Here is a 7804-nt window from a genome sequence, read left to right on the forward strand (position 1 = left end):
ACCTCTCCACCTCCCACAATCCTCCTGCTCTTGAGGCCAATTGGCTGGGTCGCGTGGGCGGAGCCAAAGAAGTCCCCCAATGAGCAGTTCCATAGTCTGAAGGGCAGGGAAACAGCCCAATGAACATCACCGCAGAGGAGCCAATCAGCTAGATGTTGCTGGGGCCACTGTGAGCCAATCATCAGCCAGCAGCTGGAAGTTTGCTGGGGCCCCTTTGGCTGTGGCTCTCAACAGTCCTCAATGTACTGAGATAGAAGAACAGCCTTCTACTTTGTCCTTGATATGCTGAGGGGTAGTAGAACAGCCTCCAAGGCATGAACTACCTGTTATGTACTAGCCATCTGAAATTTAATTTGTTTGGCATTTAACATACTCATGCCTCCTGTCAGAAACATAAGCATGAAAATGAAAAGTCCCAATTACATAAAAAAGGGTCTCATGGTTTCGGTTTCCCACCAACCAATGTGGCTTTGCCAGCATTCATCCTCACTGTGACCCTGTCAAGACAGTGGGAGAGCTGCTTTGCCAACACTTTTTCTCACTGTGACCCTGTCAAGACAGTGAGTGGGGGATCGCCAGGGTGGCTTTTTGAAGGCATTGTTAAGTCAGTGCCTTAGTGATAATATGCTGTCCTTCAGGGTGCCTTAAACCTTAAACCTTAAATGGATGATGATGTGTCCTCGCAGGTGAAACATATTTATACAAGAACAAAGAGGGAGTGGTTTCTCTTATCATCATTCCCAAGGATCCACTGAACAAATGTTTCTTTCCTGTGCCCAATAGTGTCTGCAAGTCTGGAGGTCCCAGTTCCCAGAGTGGGGAATCTTTGAGCAGGAGATACAACAAAATCCAATAAAACCTAAAACCTGGGCTGTTGCCTAGTCATTTTGTTCTTCACACGCCTGTAGGCCAGCAGGCAAAGAAGGAGCTAGAAAACTTGAAGGGACAATTGACTGACCATCTTGAGGATGTTGGCTGCTGCTGTATTATGGGGGCAAGGAGAAATATGTCTGCAACTCAGGAGATCCACTGAGCACTTGGTGCTCCCACGACCAGCTTTAATTAAGACTGGGAAATTATTATCAACCGTGGCCTAATAAAGTCATGATAAGCTACCTAGGCCTTCAGAAATGTTATCTAAAAATAAAGGGAATGTAGCATGAATTACAGATAAACATCAGTTATAACATCAGAACCAACTACAATTGTGAATACATAAATTTCCCAGCTAACTCTCCTCGTTCAAGTTTTCCACAGGGATGTAACACCATCTTGAAAAATTTGTGTTGAGATTGAATGAACTTAACATGAGGCAAGAGTGGATGTGAGTGACATAGGGGTAGACTGTTAAGGATCATGTTTTTTGTTGCTCAAATCCCTTTGGATCTCTTTTTTTTTTTTTTTTGTAAAATTTCTGTGTGTGCCTTTAGACTAAGTGTACTTTCATTTCCAGTAGTCAGCATCTATGATTTTTTTTTAAGGACTGCCCTTTGACATCAGAAAAAAACAGAAGGATCTGGGTTTATATCTTCCCCTATTTGCTTCCCAAAGGAAGCCCTAATCAAAGAGCAACAGAGGCAGGATTATGAAAGCTCAACTCGATTTCCTTAGATGGGAACAACTCTGAGGGGCAACCTTGTGGAACAATCCTGAAGCCCAACCTCTACAGAATTTTTGCTTGAATCATCCTTGCTCCTCTCCCCTGTCTTGCTTTTCCTGCTCTATTTATGGTCTCTTCTTGGAGGTCTCTATTAGTATCTCTTCTCTTCCTTCAAAGGTTGCTTGCATGCAAATCCTCATCTCAGGATTTTCTGGAGACCCCAACCTAAGACATCCTTTTATGTGTTTTCCTTCTCCAATGCACACATTAGTAAACGTTTGGGGCTAATGAGGGAGGTTTGTTGATGTGATGGAAATGGCTTTAAATGGAATAATAGATAAACTTGTTCTTAACTTTCATTGAACAGTTGTAGCCCTCTTCTTCCACTGGCTACACTTCAGCCATGTTACTGGACCCTTCTACTTCATCAAAGTTTCCCTCACTTCTCACTCTTCTCTGGTTTCCAGATGCTCTCTCCTTAAATTCTTTCTACCCTCTAAAGCCAAATTTTTCTCACTTTGTTGTAGGGTGACTTAGTCTTCCTCTGCCTCCCCCAATCAGTTCAAATCCTACTGAAGACTCATACTTATACTCTCTTCAACAAAAGTCACTGTGTTCTGGTCTAGCCTTTACCAGTAGAGAAAAAGCAATGGTGTCAGTTGTCCTTCCCTTCACACACTTCTCAGTACTTTATCCTCTTCATATATAGAAGGGAGTAACATAAAGCTTTACTTCCCCTTTAGAATGCAGAAATTTGGGGTTGGTTTGAAGCAGGAAAGATACTGACCCCCTCGTACACATCTGCATAATGCAGGATGGATGGTAATTGAAAGTTACCCAAATGGATTCCAGATGGGAGTGTCTGTGTAACTCTTTACAGATAATATTGTTGCCTTCTTTCCATTTTCTTTCTCTCTCTAGTACTCTTTAGTTTCCTCACCCTTTGCCCCCCAATCTGCACATCATTCTTCAGACTTAGCATTTTTGAATCTTTTATCTTCTTTCTTTATCTCCCTCTCCTCCTGTGGGGTGTGTGTGTGTGTGTGTGTGTGTGTGTGTGTGTGGTGTGTGTGGTGTAAGCAAATGTTAAAGCATGAAGAAAAATTGATTTTCTTTGGAATTGTGAGAATGACAGATATTTGAAATGAGCTTGAGCCAAATCATTCAGATCAGAAAACACAAGCCAGTTTCTTTAGAGACTTCATTGCCAAACTGAACTGTTTCTTTCAACCATCCTTACATCCATAATGATTTCCCTCTCAGTGACCAGTATAATGGTGACCAGGGTTCTGGTCACAAGAAGGAAATATGACATTTTAGGGTCCTGCCATGATAGCATCACACCAGCCCTTCTATTGAAATATACAAAATACATGAGCAATTTTTTTTTCAGGCATTTGACAACAAATAGCAGTCCTTGCAAGAGGAGAAACTCACAAGGCAAGCCTCAGGATTACCCCAACATTCTGCCTGGGCAGTGTCCCAATTCTGATGGAGTAAGCCACAGTCCAAGGAGGGCACAATCTCACTGTACTCAGAAAGAGGAGATCAGAATTTCAGAATTAAAGTTGGCAAAGTGAGCAGAATCTTAAAAAAAAAAAATAACAAAAACAAAAAAAGGTTTCAAAGTAGAGAGGCTGGGCGTTGTGGCTCACATCTGTAATCCTAGCAGTGTGGGAGGCTAAAACAGGAGGAGGATCACGAGTTTAAAGCCAGCCTCAACAAAAGAGAGGCACTAAGCAACTCAGTGAGACACTGTCTCTCAGTAAAATACAAAAAATAGGGCTGGGAATATGACTCAATGGTTGAGTGCCCCTGAGTTCAATCTCTGGTATCCCTCCCACCAAAAAAAAAAAAAAAAAGGAGAGAACTGTGCTGAGGGAGGGGGTTCTGGAAGAGTCTGTGGGAATTCCCCATGAATCCTTGGCAGGGGTGGGTATGCACATGGTGAGACTACATAAGGATTAGAAGATGGTTTGAAAGCAGAGTGGAGACACTACAGGTCAAGAAGTGTTAGGAGACACTGGTGCTCTAGCCTATCTAAAGTGGAGAGACTTCACTATAGCCCTGGGCAATCTGCAGATACACCAGAAATACCACAGTTTAGGAATAAGGACCATGCAGTGAGGCCTACTCTAGATCTGCCTTATGTGAGGTCTAAAATGAAGCCTCAACAATATCTGCAGGAAAGTTAGGCTCTGCAGCTGGCGTCCTGCCACTTTACAGGTGGTTGGGAAATACTTTGGGTTTTCTAATGAATTACCCTAACAAAGTAAAAAGCAAATTTACACAAGTTCAAGATGACTAGCCAGTAATTGAACTTCCTGCTGAGACAAAGATTTTTCAGAGGAAGATAATGAAATCCAGAGTCTTTATATGTTCATCTGCAAGACCCAGTATAGAATTTAAAAATTACTAGACATGCAAAGAAACAGGAAAGTGTCACACACAGACAACAAAAAGAAAGTTCAAGATAGCCCAAATAATAGAGTTAGCAATCAAAGATTTTATGGTATGCTTTGGTTCTCTATTGCTACATAACATATTACCCCAAAACTTAGGGGTTTAAAACATTGTCTCACAGATTCCATTGGTCAGGAATTTGGGAGGGACTTACCTGGGTAGTTCTGGTTCATAGTCTATCCTGAGGTCACGGTCAGGATCTTGACTAGGGCTGGAGAATCAGCTTACAAGGACCTGGCTCAGTACATGGCTGTCAAGTAGATGCTGCTGTGAGCAGAACCACCCCAGTTCCTTGCCACAAAAACTCCTACACACAACTGCTCAAGTGTTCTTGTGGTGTGTCATCTGGTTTCTTCCAGAGCAAGGGATCCATGAGCAAGCAAGATAGAAGGCATAAAGCCTAGGCCAGGGCAAGGATTGAGCTTAAAATTGTTTGCATGGAGGAGGATCCAAGATGATGAACCAGAGGGAGCCAGCATTCGTGTAGCTCAGTGACCCGGGTCTCAACTAGTGGGAATACTGCTTCTCTGAGAGTGATAGAGTACCCCTACACAGCTGCTCTTGCATGGAAATCACCAGCACTGTGCCTGCAGCAGGGCCTCAGAGTTAGAGCAGGACTCCCAACTCCTGACACCCAACTCCCGACTACTACTAGCCCACATAGGACTCGCGATTGCTTTAGCAGGATCACCACATCAGCACTGGCCCAGAACTCCCAGGCACTGCTCCGCTCCCATGCAGAACAATCAGCTGGAACTCTGGCCACCATCCCCTGTGGACCCCCATCTACCAACGTGGGGCTCCCTGGTCACCTCCATCTGGCAACTCAGCAGCTACTGCCATAGTCCCTAATGCACAGCTGTCTGCCTGCACCTGGGGACATCCCACAGGCTCTGAAGACAGCCAAAAGCAGCAACACTGCACCCCACGGAGCTTATCTCTGAACACATCACACAATGCCATCGCCTGGCTCCCCCCAGCAGACCTGACACCCTAGCGCTGGAAGTGGCCTGCCTCCATCTTGGGTCACCTTTCTTGCCATCTTTGGTGGGGGCAGTTTCCAGATTGGAACTCCAGCTGGTCAGGTTCCCAGTTTCCAACTCCCCCTCTCCCAGCAGCCCATACCCAGCACAGTAACTGCCCAACACAAACAGCTCTGCTCTCAGTGCGACTGGGGTGCAGTGTGACCAGGGTACTGCCCCACGGGAGCCTCAGTGAGAGAGGTCCCTTAACTGGGAACTATTAAAGGAGAGGGAAAGGGTGCAACAGTTTGGAGACTAACGGAGAGACCAGGAACTGGGACATCATCAGGCAAGACAGGGAGATAGGAACGGGTGCTCAAGTCATATGAGCAGACCCAAGAAGAGACCCTTGAGGTGCAGTCTCTCTCCAGGGACTGGCAGGTGCCACACCTCCTTCTAAGTGCCCTGCACCAGGATCAGCCTTCCCATCCTGGTTACCTTCACCATCTGAGGGTGGAGATACCAGCTAACAACAGACAACCCCCACTTATTGGATGAGAAGGGAAGCAGGAAAGATACTGATCTCCAACCAAAACAATTAACAATCCTGATTTCTTCCTTTGAGATTTTTTTTTCTCTTTTTCTTTTCCCCCTCTATTCTCTGACCCTTACTTCTCCAACATATGTGAAACCAAGTGCTTTTCATGAAATAGTGAGGACTGGGATGTCTAGATAGTATATTATACTTGTGTAGTGTATGCCTCCCCCCTCCTTTTTTTGAAATGGTATTCTCAGCTTCCCTCACATAAAAAGAGTTCCAGACTCTTCTAGAAGCATCAGTTCCTCTTCATTCATTATTTAGCAGCAACACTTTAGAAGCTTAAGTTGCCCAACTTCTGGGAGGTTATATAAGTCTGTAAAAATCAAATAATCTTTTACTGATGCACTGAGATTTTTGTTAGCCCTGAAACTATAACATTCAGGTAGTATGATATGGCTTACTGTCTGCAACACTCATATTACTTAGGCTTAACTAGTCCATATTATTGATGCTGACAGTTATCCAAGAAAGTAGAATTTAGGTATACATAGTAAAAGGACTATCTACATCTGAATCTGGTTGCATCATAAATTAATTTTTTGTTGTTATCTTCCATTCTTATGTTGGTTTTATTCATCAATGTAATTCTTTCTTTGAAATTATTATTATTATTATTATTTGGGGGGGATACCAGGGATTGAACTCAAGGGCACTCAACCACTCAATCATATCCTCAACCTTATTTTTGTATTTTATTTAGAGACAGAGTCTCACTGAGTTTCTTAGCACCTTACTTTTGCTGAGGCTGGCTTTGAACTTGCAATCCTCCTGTCTCAGCCTCCTAAGCTGCTGGGATTACAGGCATGCACTACCATGATTGGTTAAAATTTTAATGATTGATGGCATTCCCTCTGTCTTTCCTATAGTCCTATAATTGAAGGCAGTCTTACATAACTAAAAGTATAAATGTTTCAGTCCTGAATAAAATGTCTTTTTTGTCCAAATATAATCTTCTTGTATTGGGAGTTGAATCATCAAGAAATAGGCATGGCTGTGATTCAGGAAGTTTCGAAAGAGTCCTGAGCACCTCACTATTTATTTAAATAAATTCATTTAGCTTCTCAGGTATTTGTTACAGACTTCTCTGGTCAAGAGCCATTGCACAAGAGAACTCCATATCTGCTTTTCCCTGTGGCTCTGCTCTATTGCTCACCTGCTACCAAAAGGACATTCCCACCCTGAGGTAGAGGATAGTGCAGCTGTAAAAGTGGGCAACAGATTCATCAAGCCTGAGAACTGCCTTGGTTCCAGGGTGAGTTCCAGCCCAGTGAGAGTGTTCTTTGCAATCAAAACAGCACACAACAAACTAAGAAATACGAATGGTCAAAAATATATGAAAAAATGTTCAACATCTCTAGCAATTAGAGAAATGCAAATTAAAACTCTAAGATTGGGCTGGGGATGTGGCTCAAGCGGTAGCGCGCTCGCCTGGCATGCGTGTGGCCCGGGTTCGATCCTCAGCACCACATACAAACAAAGATGTTGTGTCCACCGAGAACTAAAAAATAAATAAAAAAAAAATAAAACTCTAAGATTTCATCTCACTCCAGTCAGAATGGAAATTATCAAAATACAAGCAACAATAAATGTTGGCAAGGATGTGGTGAAAAGGGGTACTCTCATACATTGCTGGTGGGATGGCAAATTGGTGCAACCACTATGGAAAACAGTATGGAGATTACTCAGAAAACTTGGAATGGAGTCACCATTTGACCCAGCTATCCCACTCCTTAGTTTATATCCAAAGGACTTAAAATCAGCATATTACAGTGATGCAGCCACATAATGTTTATAGCAGCTCAACTCACAATAGCTAAACTATAGAACCAACTTAGGTGCCCTTCAACAGATGAATGGATTAAGAAACTCTGGTATATAGACACAATAGAATGTTATTCAGCCATAAAGAATAAGATTATGGCATTTGCCAGAAAATGGTTGGAGCTGGAGAATATCATGCTAAGCAAAATAAGCTAATCCTCCAAACCAAAGGCCAGATGTTTTCTGTGATATGCAGATGCTAATTCACAATAAGGGGAGCAGCTAGGGAAGAATAGAAATACTTTGGATATGGCAGAGGGGAGTGAAGGGAGGGGAGGGGTGTTGGGGGTAAGAAGGATAGTAGAATGAATGGAGCATTATTACCCCCATGTGCATATATGACTACACGACTGGTGT

Source organism: Urocitellus parryii, chromosome 6 (assembly GCF_045843805.1).
Source record: "Urocitellus parryii isolate mUroPar1 chromosome 6, mUroPar1.hap1, whole genome shotgun sequence".
Lineage (NCBI taxonomy): Eukaryota > Metazoa > Chordata > Mammalia > Rodentia > Sciuridae > Urocitellus > Urocitellus parryii.